Below are 24,695 nucleotides of genomic sequence, written 5' to 3'. Positions count from 1 at the left end.
ATGTCTACTCCAGTTTCCTCTATTATATTGTGATTTATGCATGAGGAGTGAAGCGATGAGGAAGGCTGGGATGTAGAGGGAGGATTTCTTTCTGTTAGGGAAAGAACCCTGACAACTCTTATGTTTATAGTGCAATGGTCTGAACTTAGGCATAGAGCCATACTTAGCCGCAAGAGAGATTGGAAAAGTTTGCTTTAGCTGGATGACCATTGCTCAACAAAATACTCTTATATTGCGAGAGGAGGTTATTAGAGGGCAGCTCGCTGTCTCTGCCACAGTTCTTGCTCTTGAAAAGATAAGAATACTTGCATATCTTTCTTTTCACACGCAAAATTCACAAAGTTCTTTCCATTATGTCACCCATCCCAGGATTTCTAGCTAATGTGTGGTCTTCTCTTTCAGGGTCAATTATAGTACCAAGTGGTCTGACCATATATAAACTGAACTTAAAAACAAACAAACAAACAAAAAAACAAAGGCAGCTTATCTGTACACACTCCCCTCCCCATGCCAAATATGCAGTGGTTTGGTTAACATAGGCAATCGCAATACAACATACAATTTGAAAAAGGGTAAACAGAAATAAAACACTGAACAACTGCTCAAGAGCTATTATCCTATTTCGCTTGGTCAGAATTATGAAGCCTTTAGGCAAAGGCAGAGAGGTAAATCCCCTGGTAAATCCATATATCAGCCCTGTACTGCTTTCTAGGACAAATCCCTATGTCCTTCACAGTTGAAATTTGTTGTGCTAAGTGGTCCTTCCTTTTCTGTTGTCTTCTGTACCCTTTATGAGATCTACAGAGCATTTGCAGCTAAAGTTTTCCTGATGCAGTTTTGGGATAGAACACTCACAGGCTTCTGCAGACATGTAGTCTCTGCAACAAAACATTTTTAGGAGCACCTGGGTGGCCCAGTTGTTTAAGCATCTGCCTTTGGCTGAGGTCATGATCTCCTGGTTCTGGGATGGAGCCCTGAGAGTCAGGCTCCCTGCCCGGTGGGGAGCCTGCTTCTCCCTCTCCCTCTGCTCCCTGGCTCTTGCTCTTTCTCTCTCTCAATCTCTATCTCAAATAAATAAAATCGTTTTACAACCTGACAATACATTTTTTAGCCAAAAAAAAAAGAAGAAAAAGGAGGTTTCTAGTGTTTTTACTTTTCATCAATTTCTTCTTGCAAATGAACCCAGATGGAGAGCCTATCTGGACATAGAGATTAAACCTGAACACTCTCATCTGTGTATTGGTGTCTGTAGTTTGTCCTTCAGGATCTCTCAGATGATAGGAAACTGCAACCTGGCCAGTTGTTTAACATTTAACAGTTATCACTGAGATCTTATTGTACCAAGTTGTATTGTCAGTAACAAGTTTGATGGTTGTCCAATTTTTTTGTGTATTTTTCAAAATGTAGATCTTTTAGAATTATGCATTTTTCATCAGAACTTTGAAAACTCATGTCTATGTGTTTATGTCTGGGAACTCAATGTGCCTTTCAATTAAAAGATTTATCAGACAGTTGTCTAATTAGTTCCCATAGATAATTGCGTCAGTCTTCCTGGCCTTTGTCAATGTATTTATAATCCTATAACCAATGTTAGTAAAAATGTTACTTTTTTTTTACATATTTTCTAACTTTGTTGGGATTTATAGTTTTGCTGTGATTTTAAGAGGAAAATTAAATTTAAAATGTGTTCCCAATCCACTTCCATTTAAAACAACAAAAAACATACAGAGATGTGAATAAAGACTAGAGCTTTACAAATGAGAATATTTACCAGGACTATTTCCAACTCCCAAACTATTTGGGAAGACAAAAGTATTTTAATAATACAGTTTTCTTTTTATCTATAATAAGTAAAAGTGTAAGTTATAAATTCACTTATTTTTACTTTTAATTTTTTGTTGTCATTGACGTATTTAATATGATATTATTCACCACACTGCAGATTCCAAAGTTAGATAGTGTTACATTCTGAGTATTTTGAACAATAGAACTAAGTTAAAACGATCGACTAAATATATCACAATCTCTCCCATGACTGTGACAGCGTGAAAAGCAAGATGTATTTTATATGTAAATAAATGTGGTTTGGACCTATGTTTTTCATTCTCAAGTGATAGTAGAACTTTCTGATTGATGGCTTTATGTTAATAAATAGCTGCACTTTGGGAGACTGCTTGGGCTGTTGGAAACCACAAAGCAACTGAACAGTGGAGCAGTGGAGAGGAGCATTTGTGTGCATTGTGAATGAAGTTACATATTTATACTTAAAATGCTATTTGTCATACATTTTTAATCTTTTGACCTCATATGAAACTTTATTGATCAATCTTTAGAACTATTTTTTGTTTATCTCTGTATAAATTCACACATATTCATCAATCTGTCTACCTGGGCATGATTTAATTAAATGAGGATTTCACCTGACTTTTTAGCTGATTTTGATAATATACCCACATTTTTTTCTTCAAACCCCCTAAAGAACAATGTACAGTAAATAAATGTATAAAAACTCAAATTTTATTCTTTTTTTGTGATATTTGACATAAGCCTAGTAATGTGCTTCACAATAGGCCTGGACAAGTATGATGAGAGAGGTAGATTATTCCAATGCTAAAACTTCTTCCTTGTCTCTATTACTCCTTTAAACTTTGAATCTACTTGTATCCTTTCCAGTTCATAAATTATTCTTTGAAGGATATGTTGTAAAAATATCCCTAATATTGGCTCCCCCTGCCCTTGAAACCATATTTTGGTGACTCGAAGAGCTAAATCTGAGTGAATTTAAGAGAAATAAGATATTTTGTGGGGAACTTGGGTGGCTCAATCAGTTAGGCATCCAACTCTTGATTTCAGCTCAGGTCTTGATCTCAGGGTTGTGAGTTCAAGCCCTATTTTTGACTCCCAGTGTGCAGCCTACTTAAAGATGATATTTTTAAAGGGGAGAAAATAACTTGTGTGGGACCTGAGAGAAATGGCATCAAGCTAGTTTGTATTATCCATTTCATTTTGTTTTGTTTCTTAGTATGTAGAAAGGAACTGTGTGTGTGTGTGTAATATTCCTGAGAATAAAATTGCACAAAATATAGAGTAAGGAAGGAAGAATAAAAAATTGCTAGAGCATAAAACTTAAATGGACAGAGGAGATTCTGTCTAGAAAATAAACAGATTCAGTTAGTATAGTACTTTGACAATTGATTCAAGTAACAGTTGGAAAGAGAGTACATAAGGTGCAGATCCTGAGAGTGGGTATGTGTGGTAGTGGGATTCTGTAGAACATTTTTTTAATGTTGAAATTAAACCAGCAAAGGGTAAATCAGGACATCTCCTGAAATTAGGGAAAAGGGAGGAAGGAGAGCTAGAATTTTTGAGGAGAGCAAAGACAGTAAAGGAGCCATCTAGGAGAGTGGGAGTTGAAGGACCTGGAGTTGTGTGATTGTTGGACAGCCTAAAAGTTCCTAAGGTTTGTGCCATCACATAAGTAAGGCTGATTAGTTGCAAGAATGCAGAAATAAATGTAGACAATTGGGTTAACTCAGAAGTGGTGCTTTTTCCAAGTGAGTTTAAATTAAAAAAAAAGAGGGGAGAGACAAGGAATTGGTAAAAGAAACATTATTTTGATTGACCATGGTATTTAAGATAGCTAAAGACAAGAGGACACCCAATAGGTAAGAGGCAGTGGAAATGCAGTAACATTTGTAGCCCCTATGGTGTAGAGAGATTCTTGGAGCCTAGATCCTTTTTTTTTTTTTTTTAAGATTTTATTTATTTATTCGTGAGATACACACAGAGAAAGGCAGAGACATAGGCAGAGGGAGAAGCGGACTCCTTTCAGGGATCCGGATGTGGGACTTGATCCCGGACCCTGGGATCATGCCCTGAGCCAAAGGCAGATGCTCAACTGCTGAGCCACCCAGATGTCCCTGGAGCCTAGATCTTGAAAGAAGTGACCTCAAATGCTAGTTGGCAAGGATCAGAGAAGGAAATGCCTGAAATTGAGATGAAAGATATGCAGAAATCTCTAAGGACAAGATCTGTGGTGAGTTGCTTTTGTAGGGTGAAGAATAGGAACATCAAGGGAGAGGACTCAAGGTGTCAGAAGTGAAGGTGTTGGAAGGATCATCTATACACATACTGAAATCCCAAAAAGACAGGTAACCAGTAAACAGGATGACAGTGAATTGGGAACTGAAGTCATCCAAAAATAAGGATTAATAATGTAGGTATTGGGAAACTGCATCAATAATTTTCATAATTGGAAATATAAAGTAATAACAAGAATTTTATTTTATTTTTTAAGATTTTTAAAAATTTATTTAGTCATGAGAGACACACACACACACAGAGAGAGAGAGGCAGAGACACAGGTAGAAGGAGAAGCAGGCTTCATGCAGGGGGCCCGACGTGGGACTCGATCCTGGGTCTCTTGGATCATGCCCTGGGCTGAAGGCAGGCGCTGAACCGCTGGGCCACCCGGGCTGCCCTAACAAGAATTTTAAATGCAGATAGTTTTAGGGAAATGCAGGAGATAATAGTTTTAAGGATGGGATGAAGAACAGGAAACACACCTTTTTTATATCCAGACCCAACGGTTCAACATCTTTTCAGTGGCATAGAGAACAGTTTCTATGTATAAAGACTATGTAAAAGCACTGACCTCTCAGGCAGAGTGCAGGTTTATTGGAACAAAAGGAATAAGGTTGTTCAGAGAAAATATGAAGACAAAGTGGATTTTGCAGATGATTGGTCATTTCAAAAGGCATGATAGAAAGAGTTCAGGAATTGGGGAAGGCTTAAAAGTGATGAGAATAAGGAAGATTTAATCAATTTGTAGATTGGAATGCATAAGATGCCTAGTAAAATGAAGGTTTAGGCTTCCTGTGATTACCTATTTGCACAGGATGAGAGGGCATAATGAAATCAATTCCATCATATTTGAGACAGATGACAGTGGCAAGGCTATGGATTTTAGAAGGGAAGGACATCCATTGATGTCTGGAACTTACTCATGATCCCTGTCAAGTGAAGCCAAGAGATGAGCAAAGTAAATTTGGGGAAGACCGAAAACCAAATTCGGAAGCTATGAAAAAAGTAAATGGCACTTGGCATGGTCAAAAACACAAAAAGGCCAGGTAGGATGAAGATAATTGAGATGAGGTCAGAAATGTGGCTAAAGGCCAAACCATGTAGAAACCAGCAAGCTCTAAAAGACTTGGGTTTAATTTAGAGTGAAATGAAGAGTCTTTAGAAGGTTTTGGGCAGAGAAGATTTTACTGGATTTAGATTTAGAATGGCTAATATGAGATTTGTGTAAAATAAATATCCAGGTAAGCAAAAATGGTAGCTTAGAAAAAAGGCACAAGTGATAGAGGTGTTGAGAATTGGTAGGATATTGCCTATATTTTGGAATGAGGTCCGAATTAGATTTTTTTGTTGGAATGGATATACACTTGAAGGACAGAGAAGAGTCAGAGATCATTTAAGATCCTTGTTCTAGCCGCCGACCATTGAGTTTCCATTTACTGAGATGTAGAGGGCTGATGGAGAGATTTTGTCTATATGGAGATAAAGTCAGGAGTTCTGTTTTCAACAAGCTGTATTTGAGATATCTATCAGACATGCAAATGGAGCTGTTAAATGAGAAGCTGGTTTTATGAGTCTCGAGTTCATGGATAGGGTTGAGGATTTAATTTACACTAATATTTTATGCTTTTATTTACATTTTTTCCTTAAAAATGTCATAGTTAAAAAAAAAAAAAAAAAAAATGTCATAGTTATACTATTGGTATTTTTTAGTCAGCATTTTAACTTTTCTCTGTATGTTTTTAAAAATGAGTGACACTTTCCTCTTTTCACCTTTCTTACCCTGCCTTCTGCTCATTCCTTCGAGAAGTTATAATTTGATTTCTATACTTATTAACTCTTCATTCATGATTTTATCTCCCTTTGCATTGCCCTTTCCCTGGGAACATGGTCCCATTTTATTTGCCTGCTCATTAAGTGTCTCTTTTCATTCTCCTCTCATTCTCCTATTCAGTTCAATATTGAGCTTTTCTTTTTTCTTTTTCCTAAAATAAAATATTTCATCTGAAAAATCTCTAGTATGTTACCTTATGGATGCAGGGCCTTCTCGTATCAGTCTTGTTTTTTTATATATTTATTTAAATATTTTTATCTGCTGCTTTATACATTAACTTTCGTTATAGAAAAATTATTACCTGTTTATTGAATTTGATCTCTTAGGTTTACGAGATTATCTTTTCTGAACATTTTGCTGATTCTTGGTTTTATATTCCTGTTTTGAATCTGAGATTCCCATTAGGTTGTTTTGAGAGTACTACATATGGCTTACTATACCCTGCCTCCAGGTCTGGTGCTGCATGTGTGGTGATATATACTTCCAGATGGTATGCCTATCTATGACTGGACCTTTGAGCATGGAACCTTTTGATTAATCTGTGTCTCTTGCACAGGGTTCTTTTCTGCTTTCTGGCCAAAGGGTCCTCATTATTCCCTCCTTCCCTTAGGGTAGATGTTTCTGTTGCCTACTGTTTAGTATGATAAGTGAGGGATAAAAAATCTGATTAGCCTGGTTGTCCCTCCAAACAAACATTCTAAGGCTTTTCCCTATCTCCAAGATGTCCCACATTTGAGTTCAGAACAACTCGTATAACAAACAGAATTGGTATAGAAATGAAAGCACACTCTGAGTTTAGTCACAATCTTCCTACCAAATGTATGCCAGGAATTTAACTAAATACTTTGTATGGAATTAACCATCAGATGCACGAAGTAAATCATATTAGTATCCCCAGTTTGCAGAAGAGGGTTGTATCAGAGTCCAAATCATTTTACCAAGGTCAGTATAAAATAATCCATCCAATTTCCGTTTGGCAACATGGCCCATACCTAATCCACCATGATTTTCTAGCAGGTCTCAATGAGATGTGTGTGTGTATTTCCTTTTCTGTAATTTGGGTGTTGTCCTTTGTCCACTCTGGATCTCCTATTTCAGGAATGACTCCTTTTTGTTCTACCTATCTTTTCTCAGTGATGTTCTCACATCGTTGCCCTTTCCTGGGGAATTTTCTTTTTTCTGAATTAATAGTGAAGGGATAATACAAATTACGGGCAAAGTATTTTTAGCAATTATCTATATTCATCATTTTAAGTCTAGCTACAACTTTGAAGTATTTAAAGTTTCCAGCACTGCAATTATGGCTGTTTTCCATGTTTTAATTGTTACTCTTTGTGTATGAATGTGAAAAGAATTCGGGATAAATCTGAATTCTCTTAAATTATATATAGCATTGTGTTTATGTCTACATTCATATTTTCTTTTTTTTTTCCTATGGAAAGGGTCCAAAGATTTCATTAGTCTTCAAATTGTAGTAAATCACAAAGACACACTATGTAGGAGAAACATGTCCCTACATACGCATATAATACTATGCTTCTATTTTCTAAATAAAATGGGAAACTAAAAAATGCATACAGACCTAGCTACATGAAAATAAATATTTTTCATTGGATTTACCATTGGAAATGAGGGTAAAAAGAGATCCGTGAAAGTACAAAAATGCTAAATCCTAAATCTTGCAAATATAGGAGAACAACAAATGAACATTTCTCATTTCCTCATAAAATGTAACATTATTTACAGACCACATAAAACACACAAAATCGCTGTAATGGTAGTAAATATGTATTATCATTCTAAATCAAGCCATAACTAATGACACTCTGGGAAAGGTTTAGCTTATACTGAGGCTAGGTGTCTTGCAAATGAAAAGCTATTTAAGTGCTAAAATCAATTGACTATATAATACCACGTTTTCTGATGGGAATAGTGCACAAAAGATGCCTGGAAGTTGTTTGTTACAATGGCTAAATCAGATTCTACCTCTGGTTATTATCAACCCATACATTCGTCATTATAAACTGCTTCATATTTATTTTATTATATTGATTTACTTTAGCTCCCAAGACAGTTTGAACTCCTACAAAATTCAGAAAACATTGATTTACTTAAATTATTCAATACTTTACTGTATGGCTATTATGTCATTTAACATTTTAGACAAATCAATACAACTTTTCTTAATTGCCTGTCACATACCAAAGGTATCGCAAATGTGTATCGCTGGAATCATTAATTTGCACTATGTTGATGACATTTTTATAAATCAACTAGCTTAAAACCATAAAGTGGCATATGTGGGGGGAAGTACTAGGATATGAAATGAATAATTTAAGCTAGTTGGAATATATAACTGCAGAATACTTTATTAAGTTTATAATAATTCTATTTCTCAAATAGCTGAAAGGTGGACTGCTGTCTTCTGAGGACATTGTGTATGATTTCTTTCCCCTCTTTTAAGTCTACGTAAGTATGACAGATGAGATGCTAAGTAACCTCAATGCAATGTTTTCTATTCTGAGAACTCTTCTATGGAGAATTTTGACTACAAGGTAGAGGAACCACACTGTATTTGTGCAGAAAAAAATATACTTCAAGCATATTTTTGTATATCAAGTGATAGTGTGCTATCCTTGTGTTTTAGACGAGACCAAAATAATCAAAATGGGAAAAAGAACTCATCCAACAAAATGATCATCCAAAAGTGTTATAGGTCAACTTGCTGACACTATGTCCTTTTCGAACATTCTAGAAAAAGTTATTGTGCATGTCTCAGTTTTCAACCTAGGATATAAGGCCTGCATGGGCAGGAATTTACATCTGCTTTACTAATCATATATATATATATATATATATATATATATATATACTCACACACACACACACTCATATGTATATATACACACATATATTACATATATTTTACATGTAATTACATTCCTAATAATAGGTAATCAGTAAATTCCTAATAATAGGTAATATAAAAGTAAATATTTCTTGATAAGCAATGGATCAGAAAGTATGATAATTGTTCTGTATTTTATTTAACTTGGGTACTAGCACATGATGCTTGAGGAAGCTACATTTGTATTTTCCTACTATATCTAATAATATTGTGTTACATAAAATATGTGCAACATAACAAAAGGTCATGTTTAAGTGGATATGGTGGTCATATTACATTGAAGCTGTATTTGAACCCAGTATCATTATTGCTAAGATATCAGCTATACATTATAGAATGATGAGAAATATAGCAGAGCTCGAAGAAGAAAATAATAGTCACCCAAAGTCACAGCAGCCAAAAGATAGCAAGATAAATACCATTTGTATTTTGGAGAATAATTTTGCACTTGCATATAAATTACTATGCTCCAAGACTGCCCTGACAATTCTGTTTGATACTGTCACATATCAAAATACATTTAGAATTACCTACTTTAAATTTAGCGATATTGTAGCCTTGAAGAGTTTATATTGTATGAATGAGTGTGTTACTACAGTTATACTTGTAATAATTATTTATGTAACTATTTAGTCATTGATTTTATACTGTGTTTGAGGCATTTATTATGATCCAGAAATAGCTGTAGATAATTTCTTGCAATTGAAGAACTTTAGGTCTGAGAAAGGAAAGTACAAATGAGAACCTTAAAAGTGTGCTCGAAGTGATAGACTACAGGAAGAACACGGTGTAGGAATATGAACTATATCAGTGCTTCTAAAATCATGTCTAAAGCATCATTACCCTCTCATCTGTCATAAACTAATACTTCTGAAGAATCCAACAAGAAACTGAAATTCCGGAAAAATGAAAACAAAACATGGAACATATCAATTTTCATTATTAGGTTTGGTAAGGATAAAAGTATATCCAATAGATCAAAATAAACATAGCATTAAAAAAAGAAAATATTCACAAAACATATACTTGTTGATCCTTAAAAATGAACAGACTGGAGATGAGCTACAAGAATCAGTTTTGCTCTACTAACACTGTGTCCTTACACATCACACCTAGTCAGAAATTTATGAATGAAATAGCAGTTCTCTGTATAGAATATTTTTAGGTCCACTTTAAAGAGGTCTATCAATATTTACAGTTTTTATTGTGGTGAAAGTGCTTGTTATGTACTTACTACCAAATCTAGAGTGGATTATAACCTCACTACTTGCAGGAGGTAATACATATTTAACCTCTTATATAGTTTGTTTGAAAAATATATGTCAAAGAAGCGAGACAGAGGTGCATGTTGATAAAAGTAGGAGAGGAGATTATAAAGCAAGTTCAGCATACTAATTTATAATTTTTATCCAAATGTAGAGTTATACTTGGTTTTTGAAATATACTCCCCTAAAAATTTATAGTATAAATCTTTTCAGTTTAAGCAAGTTTTTTGATGAAAAAATGTTTAAAAATAGATTCAAATCCGTGGATCTATCATTGATTGATCTAATTAATGAAAAATACAAAGCATTGTATTAAAATAATAAGGGATTGGTGATAACTTCCCTCTTTTATATTTTTATAAGTTCCTTTTTAAAAAGTTTTTATTTTAATTCCTGTTAACATACGTAGTTAACATTAGTTTAAGGTATACATTACAGTGATTCAATACTTTCATTCATTACCCTGTGCTCACCATGACAAGTACACTCCTTAACCCCCATCACCTATTTAATCCATAGCATCCAGCCTCCTCCCCTCTGGTAACCACCAATTAATTTGTTTGATTAAGAGTCTGTTTCTTGATTTGTATCTCTCTCTCTCTCTCTCTTTTCCCATCTGCTCATGTGTTTTGTTTCTTAAATTCCACATATTAGTGAAATCATATGGTAGTTGTCTTTTTGTAACTTATTTTGCTTAGTGTTATATTCTTTGGCTCCATACATATTGCTGCAAGTGGCAAGATTTCATTCTCTTATGACTGAATAATATTCCGTTGTGTATATACATATACACTACATCTTCTTTATCCATTCATCAATTGATAGACACCTTAGACTGCTTCTGTATCTTGGCTATTGTAAGTAATGCTGCTACTTAAATTCAAAATGTATGAAAGACCAAAATCTGAGACCTGAAATTATACAAAATGTCTTTCACACATGTCATGGTAAATGTACGTGTTAGATATTAGTTTGTTGGTCTTACAAAATCAAAGTGCTACTTTATAAGAAAAACTGGAAAATAATAATGTTTATATGTAAAATACCTATCTGCCTCTGTCAGCTTTTTTGTTCAGTAGTTTTTCAGGTAACTTGCTTTGAATTTATCCCTATTAATATTATGAATGTAAATGCTGATTAAATTTTGATGATTTCATGGCCAGTTAATCTCTGCAAATAACATAGTGAACTTCATGCTTCAACAATAGTTTGGGATACAAAAACTGAACTCAGTACTTAATGAAGCTGGAACAGATCATTTGGATCTATACATTTCAGAGTCCTTTCCAACATTATTATTTGGTTTAGTAATATTGCACATTCAGAAGTTGTTTTTTTTTTCAGGAAAAATTCAAATGAAGTTTGTTTTACCATCTTTGAATTGGAATTCAAATATACATTTCAGGGATCCCTGGGTGGTGCAGCGGTTTAGCGCCTACCTTTGGCCCAGCGTGCGATCCTGGAGACCCGGGATCAAATCCCAATCGGTGCATGGAGCCTGCTTCTCCCTCTGCCTGTGTCTCTGTCTCTCTCTCTCTCTCTGTGACTATCATAAATAAATAAATAAATAATTAAAAAAAAAAACAAAAAAAACCCAAAATATACATTTAATTTTCTAATTTGTCTAATACTTAATAATAAAATTTTTAAAATAGGCTTTGCTAATTTTTTAAAAGATTTTATTTACTTGAGAGACAGTATGAGAGAGAGAGAGAGAGAGAGAGGAGAGGAGAGGGAGCACAAGCAGTGGGGAGGGGTAGATGGAGAAGCAGACTCCGTGTTGATCAGGGAGCCTAATATGGGATTCCATCCCAGGACTCTGGGATAGTGGCCTAAGAGGAAGGCAGGCAAACACTTAACCCACACGGCCACCTAGGTGCCCCAGGTTTTGTTATGAATTTTAACCTGATAAAAATATTTTTTTCTTGCAAAACATAAGATGATTAGCAGGATAACATTAAACTTTTCCATGTAATTTAGAAATATATCAGAAAGTAGAGACTTTTCAGAGTAAATCTATTTATCATAATTGACTTGAGTTGTGCTCTAATTCTCCTTCTGTAAGGAAAAAGCAAAGATAAAGTTGCTACTATGATCCATTCAAAATGTTGTCTTCAAGATTTCTGAAGTGTCCTAGCCAGAAGCATATCCCATAAATGTATTCTGCAGGCAATCTTTAATGCAGTAATCTAAATTGTTCAGATATGGGATATACATTGCAAATATTATTGTCATTTTTTGTATTACTATGTCCTTACAGTTTATCCCTAGTAAAAACATGTTTTCCATTACATGTGATTGATTCTGTCAAATACAGCTTCACATCACACTCCTTGCTCATGCCTATACCTGAAATTCTCCACAGTCCCCCCACCCTGCTAGGTGGCATGCTAGGGTAATCAGCGCTTATATTTTACATGTTAGAGTAAATGTTACCTCGGAGAGGCATAATCAGAGTTAAGTGAATTCTATTCATTCTCTCAAAACATCCTATACTTGTAGAACCTAATCCAATTTCATATTATGTATCTGGCATGTGTTACAGATTTTGATAAAGTTAAGGACCATGTCTCATTCCTCATTATGCATCCATTTTTTAACATGCTGATGATACATAGGAGGTCTTTACTGATCACATGCTGAATGAATACTTGAATATGATTATTTGCAATGGCATAGGTTGAATATATATATAACTGAATGCTTTTTGGACTTGCCAATGATTTCCAACCTTGTCAGTCACTCAACTGGATGATTTAAGTTGCTTTATTACTGTGTTTCTGCTTGCATTTGACTCATTAGAATCAATTTAAGACAATCAAAGTTTTGTGTTTTTAAAAAGAAAGCCAAATTAACATGTAGAATCAGAAGCAATTAAATCTGTATTTTAAACATTTTCAGTATGTCCATATGAGACATAGTTAGTTTCATAAAGAACTATGATTCATAGCAATACATTCTCTTAGTGTTATATCTCAACTTACTTCTACACAGTGTAATTAATTACCTGAGGAGCTTCTACTTAAACATTTCTCCCAGTAGGTCACATGATTTCTGTGGGATATGCATTTTCATTACCAGTAGCACAGCTAATGTGATAAATAAGTGGAATCACATCTTTAAGAGTGCAATTATACAGAGGGATTGATGGCTTCTATAAAAGCATCTAAAACTTAGGCTAATAATGCTACATATTAGATGTGACTTTTTAGTAGTTTTGAAGGAAAACCAAATTGTACATAGAATAACACTTTAGAAAATAGAATAACCATGTAATTTGCAGAAATAAGAATGACCTACCTACAAAGCTTTGGATGAGCAGGAGAATCAGTTGTTGATGGGCTTGAAAGCATTTGTCTTACATATGACTTTTTTAAATATACAACTACTTTTGTTCTATCAACTTCTTAATTTGCAAATTCTAGGCTTAGATCCTAAAGTATGTTATTTCATCACTAGTATCACTCTATATTACTAGTTAGCTGTTTTATTTTATTTTTTTTGTTTGTGAAGGACAAATTGAACACTAATTAATTTAATTTGTGTTAACATTATCTCTAAATAATCTGATTTGGTATGATCCCATTACCAGATTCCCTTACATAAGAACAATCTCATTAACAAGGCCCTGAGATAGCACTTTAGATCCATTTGGTAACACAGATACAGGCATAAACTCATTACATGATGCACTCTCCATTCTTAAATTGATGAGGTTTGCTCTAGCTATTGTTTGGGAGTAATATGCCTATAATCTAGTATTTCTGGAAGGAATAAAGAAAATCACTGTTTTTAAGAGAAAAGCTTATAAAGAGAAGGAAAGAGGAAGGAAAGGAAGGAGGGAAAGAAAGCAAAGACAGACTGAAAAATTAAAGGTATAAATGATTTCTTAATCACACTACACAATAAGGTAATACTTATTAAGTTATAGAAACATTTTAACCTGCGCTACTCAACCCCATAGAGGTTCTGATTATGACTCAATGCTATTAAATTATTTGAAGACAGACAACTATAAATACTTCGCCATTGTTACTGAGACTGTCTTGTATCTTCAAGGAAACTGATATGAATGTGCATCTCTTATTTGAATATTGGTTAAAAATTAGCAATACACTAAGTCTACTGACAGTATTTGATTGATAAATCTAAGATCCTGTGTTATTTCAGTACCCTCCTCTTACTGAAATATTGAAATATAATGGGTGGTTGAGTATGGGTGTGTGCAGGAAGCCAATGCTCAGGGCACCAGACAGAAAGCAAAGCTTCTTTATTTCCTTTATGTTAGGATTCAAACTGAAGTACTGTGGGCAAATTAAAACTGATATGACAGGAAAGTTTTCTGATACCCTCTTTCATTTCCAAGCTGGTAGATATCTGGATTTTTTTATGTGGCTAAAATGAAAGCATGAATTGTAGGGAGATAAGTTTTAATTTTTTTTAAATGTGTAAGTTTTATTTAGGAAAATAATAGCATTATAAGCTATCTAAGGAAGAATAGGAGTTTCTACCTTAATCCTTCTTTCCTGATTCCCACTCCCCAAAGGTAAACCTATGCGACTCAATCATCTATTTCTTCTGGCATGTTGCATTGTATTTCTAAACATTGGAATCGCTAATGTCACAATATCTAGATTTTTCTGTTTATGAATAGTTGTCTGCCTGCTGTGGATTGTGATGATGTAACCTTGTTCAAAGTCCTGTTACCCATCTTCCTCGCCACATACTTTCCAGTACTCATGTCTCAGTTCCTGGCTCAATGTTCTACTATTTAATTTTATTATTATAATAATAAGTAAACTGGCTCCCATCATTTATTGTTCCTATTACATTTCCTGTTTGGGACAGCATTTTGCTTTTCTTGGAGCTAGTAATGATTTCATGTGAGTGTATGTGTGTATTTTCTTTCTTCCTATCACTGATTGATTAACCTAGGCTTTCCAAGAGAACTGTAGAACTCATCTCAACATGCTCAAATATTTTATCAGGTAAGATATCCATTCCATCTTTTTTTTTCTTGGACTCATGTTTCCTGAAACACTTGGTGTTCATCTTGCTTCCTGAACTGGTTGTGTTCTAGATCTGACAAAGAGCTGTTGTAGAGGAACATTTTATTTTGTTCCTGGGAAGTCTTGTACCTTTTTTCTGTATTGAATACTTATCTTTTGTTTCCCACACTGTTTATTTTTTATGATTCACTTTTATCATATTTATGAAACATGTACTCTAGTAGCTTTCCGAAAAACAATACATGAAGATAAATATTTTGAAGCTTGCTATTCTTAAATGGTCTTTGTACCATTTGATATATTCTTTATATCCTTTGATATTTAGGTTGACATTGATATCCATTTTTGATTTAAATATAAAGTTTATTGATATTATGGTCAAGACTGCAGGTTTTTTACTATTACTTTGTGACACTCACTAGCTACTTGCTCCCAATATTTATTTGCATTGTTTTCCCTTTATTTCCTTTGTGGTGTCTGTGTGCTTATCAGAAAGACATCAACTGGGGATCCCTGGGTGGCTCAGTGTTTTGGTGCCTGCCTTTAGCCCAGGGCGTGATTTTGGGTCCCAGGATTGAGTCCCACATCAGGCTCCCTGCATGGAGACACAGCCCTCTGCCTGTGTCTCTGTCTCTGTCTCTCTCTCTCTGTTTCTCTCATGAATAAAATCTTAAAAAAAAGACATCAACTATCTACCATTATCAATTAGATTTGGTTACTGTAGAGACTGAATAACAGTGGCTTAAATCAAATATTTCTCTCTTCAGGTAGCTGTCTAAATATCCTCAGTTGAAGGCTGACATGATACCTCCCCTATATTAGGAATCTAGTTTATTGATTCTTAAATCTCTACTGTTCCACCATATGGCTTCCATTTTATCATTTGCCATGGCTGGCCCAGCCACTTGCACGCATGTCAGTTAGCAGGAAGAGGAGAAGGGAGAGTAGGGCACCCGTTACCTTTAATGGCATTGCCAAGAAGTCACACATATCAAAAACTTTATACTTTGCAAGCCAAAAAAATATAATTAGTTTCTTTTCTGAATACTCCATTTGCATAGCATTGTGATATATTTTTAAAGAATGCATTTCATTTATGTTGCCTGGCTTTATACATTTACTGGAATTTTTTTAAAACTAAGAACGCTGCCTCCTAAAAAAAAAAAAAAAAAAAAAAAACTAAGAACGCTGCTTATTTCTTCTGAGCTGTTTCGTTTTGTTGGTTTTTTGTTTTTGCTATTGGTATGGACACATGCATGGTGATCTCTGGAAAACTATAATTAAAAATAGGGCAGTAAGGTGGCGATTGGAAACACTTTTTGGATGGGTTTCATTAACAGAGTAAAGAATTTTACCATAGTGTGGTTAATAAGAGTATGTTAATCCACTGGGCAAATCTGAAATGTCATTATGTTTTGACGTTTGGTCTGTTCCACTGCTCAGAAAGAATCCTGGGAAGTATGTTAAGAAGAGAGCAGAGGGGTGTCACCATGCACTTTGTAGGCTTGCATTCATTCTTAATTTCATTCCTTCTCTGAGTTTAGTTATTTGATTCCAGAGCCTTACTAATCCAGCCTTCTCAGAGACGTTACTTTCTCTATTATGCTGTGGTGGGAAATCTACATTCTCTTGGTAGCAAAGCCTTGCAGAAAAAAGTCTAGAGGCCTCAGTCATACTACTTGCAGTCTTAACTCTCACATTCCAGCCTTCAGAGATAGTTGTTGCATCCAAAGTTCTGAGACCCCTGTTTTCTGTTGGATAAATTAGCTGCTATTAATTGGCTCCATGACTGTAAGGATTATCTTCCTTTCTCTGCTAAGTCAGTTGTCCTTATTTATCTACTTTCCCTCAAAATTCATCAACATTTTTTATCTGTACTTGTATTGGAATACAATTTGATATTTTATTTGTATTGCTGGGGTTTAAGGAGGGAACAGAGAGAAAACCATTGGATAAATCCTTCGTACATAAGTGGAAGTTTCCTAAATTTACTTATGGAGTAGCTTTGAGGGTAACAAAGGAATATTTTATCTTGTAAAACACAAGAGCAGGGAATAGAGATGTGTTGCTCCCAAATGGCAAACTGCTGAGATTGCATCTGTATGAGATACCTGGAAGCTAGATCTCAGGTCTCTGAACTCTCATCCTCAGCAAGAGGACATGACACAAAGCAGGAAGGCCAAGAAAGACTTCAGCAATGAGGACAGGCCATTTTTCAATTTGTAGGGTACCCAAGCAGAAAGAGGACCCTCCTGAGACATAGTCATGTTCTATCCCTCTGTTAGAACTGTCAACCAGATGCTACCTAGAAACACAGATCTTTGATAAAGTCCTGTCTTTTGTCAACACACTAAAAGTCTTATCCCTATTACATCATAAGACTCATAACACTTCTTTTGTGCATGTTACTAAATTCCTCCTACTGGAACTTTACTAGAACCAGGATTAATCTAATCACTGAGTAGTTAAAGGTGTGACAGGAATCCTGAGATTTTGCTCAGCCTTTCTGAAATGCTTTAATCAACTTTTAAAATTACCATTCTTTATAAGCTAAACAATTATTTTTACGTGTGATATAGCCATAATTATGGAAAGAAAAGCACTGAATTAAACATACTACCTGGAGTGTGGATAGTTACATTAGACTGCACTTGGTGTAATAGTTTTTTGTTACTTCTGTAATAAGTTGCCACAAACTTAGTAGCTTAAAAGAACCACAGAAATTTATTATGCTGCAGTTCTAGATATCAGAAGTCTAAAAGGAGTCAGAAAGGCTGCATTTCTGTTCAAACTCCTTGTGGGAAAGGGAGAAGGCAAAAACTGGAATCTGTACCTTTGCCTCTTCTAGTTTCTAGAGAGCATCTTTATTCTTCTCTCATGATCCCATCATCACATCGTCTGAACCTCTGCTTGTTATTGTATCTCCTTCTCTGACTCTAACCTTCTGGCCTCCATTTTATAAGAACCTTTGTGATTGTGTTGGGCCCACCTAGGTAATCCAGGATAATGGTCTCATCTCCAGGATTCTTTTTTTTTTAATGCTTTTTAAAAAACTATTTATTTATTTATTTGAGAGAGAGAGAGAGAGAGAGAGAAACAGATAGAAGAGCCTAAAGTAGGGAGGAAAGGGAGAAGCAGACTCCCTGCTGAGGATACCATACAAGTGGGGCTCAATCCCAGGAGCCAGGGATCATGACCTGAGCTGAATGTAGAGGCTCAACCAACTGAGCTACTCAGATGCCCCTCACCTCCAGGATTCTTAAGGTAATAACCAGTAGTCCATTTGCCATGCAAGGTAACATAATTACAGGTCTGGATATTAGGAAACAGACATCTTTGAAGAACAATTATTTGGTCTACCATGCTTTGGAATCATGAAATTATCTCTAATTATTAGATCTACTTACAATACTTAGTATGTTGTTACTTACACACACACACACACACACACACACACACACACACCACAATATTCCAAAGACTGTGCTCCATCTTAACTTTCTCTTAGGTAAACATTTTTCTTCCAACATAGGGATTTTATCCCCAAAATATATAGCTATCATTTTTAAATAATGAACATAGTTCTGTTATATAAAATAGTCATTTACAAAGATGTTTTAAGATGTGTGTGTTAACAGAAATGACAAACATAGGGGAAATCTTGTATTTCCTTTTTGATACAATAGTAAACATGCTATGTTGTTACTCAGTCTTAAAAAATTGTGTATGTTGACAATTCTAATGTTAATTGTGTATTTTGTACTAAGAAGCATGTTTGGGTTTATTGAGTTCTTTTTGAGTCTTTTGCCAATCAGTTACAAATAAATGGAACATGTAGTTATTTGGTTAAAATAACCATTGAAAAATAGATATTTATACAATTTAGTTGCTAAACTCATAGAAAAAAACTATAATATATTGAACATGTGCCTGTTAGTTATTCTAAGCCTAACAGTTTAAATCCTAACCTCAGTGAGATTTCCATGTTAATTGAGTATGCCAACCAGGTATCTAGCTATTCTTGGAGTGTTGTCATTTCAAATATTTGGTCACCTTCTTTTCAGACCATTTTGTTTTGGAAAATATGCTCAGAATGCAATTAAGATATACTTTGAGGGACTGCAAGGCACACACCAGGAGAAACGTTAGCACACTCAGAAAATGCCAGAGCCACTTACTTTTGCATTACTAAACAAGCAAAGACTTACTTTGTATAAGAAAAAAAAATCCACATAGGCTTTTTGTGTACCCTCAGTTCATGTGCTTTGTTAATTTTTTAAAACTTTTATACATGGGATTCTTAACTAATTTGATTCTTTTTTACTGGCATTCATTAAGCTTTTCCTCTCTCCTGGATCTCCTCAAAACATAAACACCCAAATCTCTCTCATCCTTGACTTTCTTAATTTCTGCACCATTTTCATCTCTGCCAAGTTTCTTGAAAGAACAATAGGCCGGTATAATCCCAATTCATACTACAGTGCTCTGCCTTCAAATTTATTTATTTTTCTTTTTTCTTTTTTTTTTTTTCTGCCTTCAAATTTATAACTCCATTTTTCCTCTGAAACTTCTTTCTAAAATAAATTCTATATTCAAAACAAATAGGAATTCTGAGTGCCTGTCTTGATCATCGATTGTTTTAAGTATCTGTGTCATCTTCCTTTTTTCTTTTTCTCCTGTACCCCTCCATATTTCCTTTTTCTTTTAAATCTGAAGATCTCAGGATCCACCCCATGATATGCAGGATTCCAAAATGGCAGCCCAAAACTGTGCCACCCTATACCAGTGAAATATGATGTAATATCACCTCTGTGATCATATCATGTTGTATAGCACAGGAAATTTATTTGATTGGACATGAACTAATCCTGTGAACCATTTCAAAAACAGTTTCTATCTGGCTTAGCAGACGGAAACATTTGAAACAGAAGGATGTGATGCACTGTGGCTGGCTTGAAGATAGAGGAGATTATCTGACATGGAAGTAGGTGGCTTCTAGAAGCTGAGAGCAGCTCTCATTTAACAGACATTGAAGAAATGAGGACTTCAGTCTTACAACTTCAAGGAACTAATTTTCTTTTGAGAATCCAAATGAGCTTGAAAGGGAGAGCCCTAATTCTGGATAAGAAAATAGCTGGTCAACATTTTGATTTCAACCTGAACAGAGAATCTAACCAACCCTGCTACACTTCTGACTTACAAAAACTTGAGTTATTAAATGGGGATTGTTTTAAGTTAAATGGTTTATGGTAATTTATTACACAACCATAGACAATTAATATATATTCTTTAAGATGTTCCTTTTATTATTGATATTTTTGCATACAGGAAAATGCCATCCTGTCTTGATGTTTAAAAACCACTTGAATATTCATAAACACTATATATATATGTTTATATTTATAAATATAAAGAGGAACCAGTTGTTGAAGGCGATCAGTTTATATAGTCAGATTGAGAACAACTGAATAGAAATCATCACTCCATTAGTCAATATGGACATATAACAGGCATTCAGTGTAAAATCCAAGTTCAAGTTCCACAGACCAAATGTTTTATATTTAAACAATATTTTGCTATCAACCATCCTAGAAATAGAACTTTATTCATGAATTTTAGTCTAGAAATCTCCATCGATTTGAAACAAAATTGCATAGATAACCCAATTATCCTTCCTTTCACACTTGTTGATCTCTATCTCTGGAGGATTATTTTCAACATACCTGTAGAAACTAAAATATTTAAGTTCAGTAGTCTAGAATAATACTTCCAAAAGTATTTTATTTTTTTTCTTTTTGAATTAAAAAAATGTGAATTAGAAATGCTAAATACCTAAGAGTTCTCATCTGAATTCACTGATATATCTCTCTTGTAACACAATACCAATCCATAACAACTGAAAATAAAAATTTAAGAAGAATGCAATTAATCAATATGGAAGTCACAATAAAGAATTTGCTATCCAGGGCAGCCCGGTGGCTCAAGCAGTTTAGCACTGCCTTTGGCCCAGGGCCTGATCCTGGAGACCTGGGATCGAGTCCCACGTCAGGCTTTTTGCATGGCGCCTGCTTCTTCCTCTGCCTGTGTCTCTGCTTCTCTCTCTCCTCTCAGTGTATTCCCAGAAATAAATAAATAAAATCTTAAAAAAAAGAATTTGCTATCCAAAAATTTATATTTGTATATTGAGGCATTTGCCACACATTCAGAGTGCCAAAAAGAAATATCTGTATTACTTTGTTAAAAAAATAGAATCAGGACAGTTCAAAGATATACAAACTCGGTGAGTATGTTGTGTTGAAAGTTTTTTAAAATTGTTTTACAGACAGCTAAATCACAGGTGATCAACTACATTTCTCCCTACATTTTTATTTTTATTAAATTTATTGAGCTAAAGTCAAAAGACAGAGAGAAAGAGAGAGAGAAAGAGAGAGAGAGAGAGAGAGAGAGAAATGGGGAAAAAAGAACATAGATCCCGAGCTATACATTATGTAAGTTTGAGATACTGAGTTTATGGTTTATCAAAGATTTGACTTGAACTATACTGTAGACTAAATGGACCTAACATGTATATGCAGAACATTTCATGCAATAGCAGGATACACATTTTTCTCAAACACATATAGCGCATTCTCCAGGATAGACTGTGTATGAGGTAAGAAAACAAATCTTAGAAAATTTAAAATTGAAATAATAACAAGTATCTTTTTTTTGACAATAGTGATATGTAAGGAGTAATTAGTAACAGGAGGAAAGGAGGAAAATTCACAAATATGTGTCAATTAAACAATATGCTCCTGGACAACCAGTGGGTCAAAGAAAAAATCAAAAGATGAATAAAAAATATCTTGAGAAAAATAAAAAGTGAAACACAATATTCCATATACACAGGATGCAGAAAAGACAGTCATAAGAGGGAAATTTGTAGTGATAAACACCTAAATTAGGAAAAAAGAAGGATCTTAAAGAACTTACCTTACATTTCAAGGAACTAGAAAGAAGAAACTCAGAAGTTTAACAAAAGGAATGAAATAACGATCAGAGCAGAAATAAATGCAATAAAAAATTTAAAAAGCAGTTGAAAAAATCAATGAGACTAAGAGCTGGTGTTTGAAAACATTTTACAAAATTTGACAAACAAGCTATATTAAGAAAAAAGAAATTCAAATGAATAAAATCAGAAATGAAAGAGGACACAATGCAACTAATTATATGCCAATAAATTGGAGGAACTAGAAGAGACACATGGTTGTAAACATACTAACTACCAAGACTCAATCATGGAAAAATAGAAAATCTGAAAAGACCAATATTTAGTAAGGAGATTGAATCAGTAATCACAAATATCCAAACAAAGAAAACCCCAGGACCAAATGGTTTCACTGGTGAATTTTATCAAACAATAAAAGAAGAATCTTCACAAACTCTTCCAAAAACTTAGAGAAGGGAACTCTTCTAGCCTCATTGTATGAGGCTAGCATTACTCTGCTGCCAAGGTCAGATAGAGACACCAAATAAGAAACTATAGACCATATCTCTGAGGAAAATAGAAATTTGAAACTGGATTCAACAGGATATTAAAAGTCATACACCATATCAAGTAAGATTTATCCCTGGAATACAAGGATGATTCATCATACATAAATCAATCAATGTGATACACGTTTATAGAATAAAAGTTGAAAATGATCATTTCAATAGATGCAGAAAGAAAGACATTTGATGGAATTCAACATCCATTCATGACAAAAACTCTCAATAAATTATATGGAAGGAACATACCACAACTCTATGTGATATATTTAAGGCCATTTATGACAAGCGCACAGCTAACATACTCAATGAAGAAGGAATGAAAGCGTTTTTATACAAGATCAGTAGTTAGACAGGATATCTGTTCTTACCACTCCTATTCAACTAGTTCTGGATATTCCAGCCAGAGCAATTAGATAAGAAAAAGAAATATCCAAGTCAGAAAGAAAGAAGAAATATTTGCTGTTTGAAGATTATATGATCTTATAGATACAGAAAATTCTAAGGATTCCACAAAAAAGCTATTATAGCAAATTCATTAAAATTGCAGGATTCAAAATCAACATAAAAAATTAGCCGTGTTACCGTAGACTAACAACATGATATCTGAAAAAAGAAGTAAAGAAAAGAAACTCATTTACAGTAGCATCAAAAACAATAAAAACCTGTATACTGAAAACTGGAAGACTTGGATGAAAGAAATGAAGAAGTTGTAAATGAATAAAAAGATCCAACCCCATGTTTGTGGACTGTAAGAACTGATATTAAAATAACCATATTACCTCAGACAAATCAAAATTCCAATGGATTTTTCTCCTAGAAATAAAAAGAGAATTCTAAAATTCATACAGAACCACAGATGACCTTGAATAGCCGAAGTAATCCTAAGAATTAAGAGCAAAGCCAGGGGCACCACACTTGCAGATCTGAAATTATATTATAAAGCTATCATAATCAAAACAGTATGTTACTGACATAAAAATAGGTCGTAGACTATGGAACAAAATTGGGATCCTAGAAATGAACCCTCAGATATATAGTTTACTAATATTTGACAAGGCAGCCAAGATACTTAATGAAGAAAGTAAAGTTTCTTCAATCAATGGTGTTTGGAAAACTGGATAATCATAAGTGGAAGAATTAAATTGGACTCCTATCTTACACCACTCACAAAAACTACCCAAAATGGATTAAAGACTATGAAACTCTTAATAAAAAAAAAACATAAGGAAAAACTTTATCGGTTTCACAATGATTTTTGAATATGCCACCCAAAACACAAGCAAGAAAAGCAAAAATAAATAAATGGAATATGTGAAATTTTATCATAGCAAAAGAAAAAGTAACAATACAATGGGGGAAAAATATGTAGGTTTTTTTTTTGTAAGGATATAATATTTGTAAACTATCTGTTAAGGGGTTACTATTTGAAATAGTAAAATATGTTCAAAATATAATAGCAGAAACAAAGCAACTCAAATACTATGATTTGTAAAATGGACAGATGCGAATACACTTTTCCAAAGAGGGCATACAAATGGCCAAAAAATATATTAAAAGATATTCAATATCACTCATCAAGGAAATGCAAATGAAACCACAATGATATATCCCCTCAAATCTGTTAAAATGGTTGCCTTTTAGAGAAGAAATAATGAGTGTTGCAAAGAAGTGGAGTAAAGGGACCATTTGTGTGCTATTGTTGGGATTGTACATTGGTACAGCCACTACTGAAAATAGTGGAGGAACTGTTGATATGTCAGTCAAAGGGTACAAACATCCATTTAGAAGATGACTATTGGAGAGCGAATGGTTCAATATGGTGACTATGGTTAACATTGCTACATTAAATACTTGAAAGTTACTAAGAGTTACTAAGTTACTTGAAAGTTAGTACTTTCAAGTACTTTCAAGTACTAAGTAAGTTACTTGAAAGTTTTAGTAACTTGAAAGTTACTTAAAGTTACTAAGAGAATAGATTCTCTCTCACACACATGTAATTATGTGAGATAATGGAGGTTTTAACCAACTTTAGTGTGGTCATCATTTCACAATACACACAAGTATCA

The 24,695-nt window shown here is 34.1% G+C and overlaps 1 long non-coding RNA gene across 3 annotated transcripts in view; it reads left to right on the top strand.

Annotated features, from left to right (window-relative positions):
- Window positions 1-24,695, top strand: part of LOC140604581 (uncharacterized) — a 96,154-nt gene that overhangs the window by 2,295 nt on the left and 69,164 nt on the right. For all 3 annotated transcript variants that reach the window (XR_012007401.1, XR_012007403.1, XR_012007402.1), the window contains exon 2: window positions 8,318-8,383. This is a non-coding gene — a long non-coding RNA (uncharacterized lncRNA). The remainder of the gene's footprint in view (window positions 1-8,317; window positions 8,384-24,695) is intronic.

This window comes from Canis lupus, chromosome 15 (genome assembly GCF_048164855.1).
Source record: "Canis lupus baileyi chromosome 15, mCanLup2.hap1, whole genome shotgun sequence".
Classification (NCBI taxonomy): Eukaryota; Metazoa; Chordata; class Mammalia; order Carnivora; family Canidae; genus Canis; species Canis lupus.
Note: the sequence above shows the minus strand (reverse complement) of the source record. Positions and strands in the feature narration are given on the sequence as shown.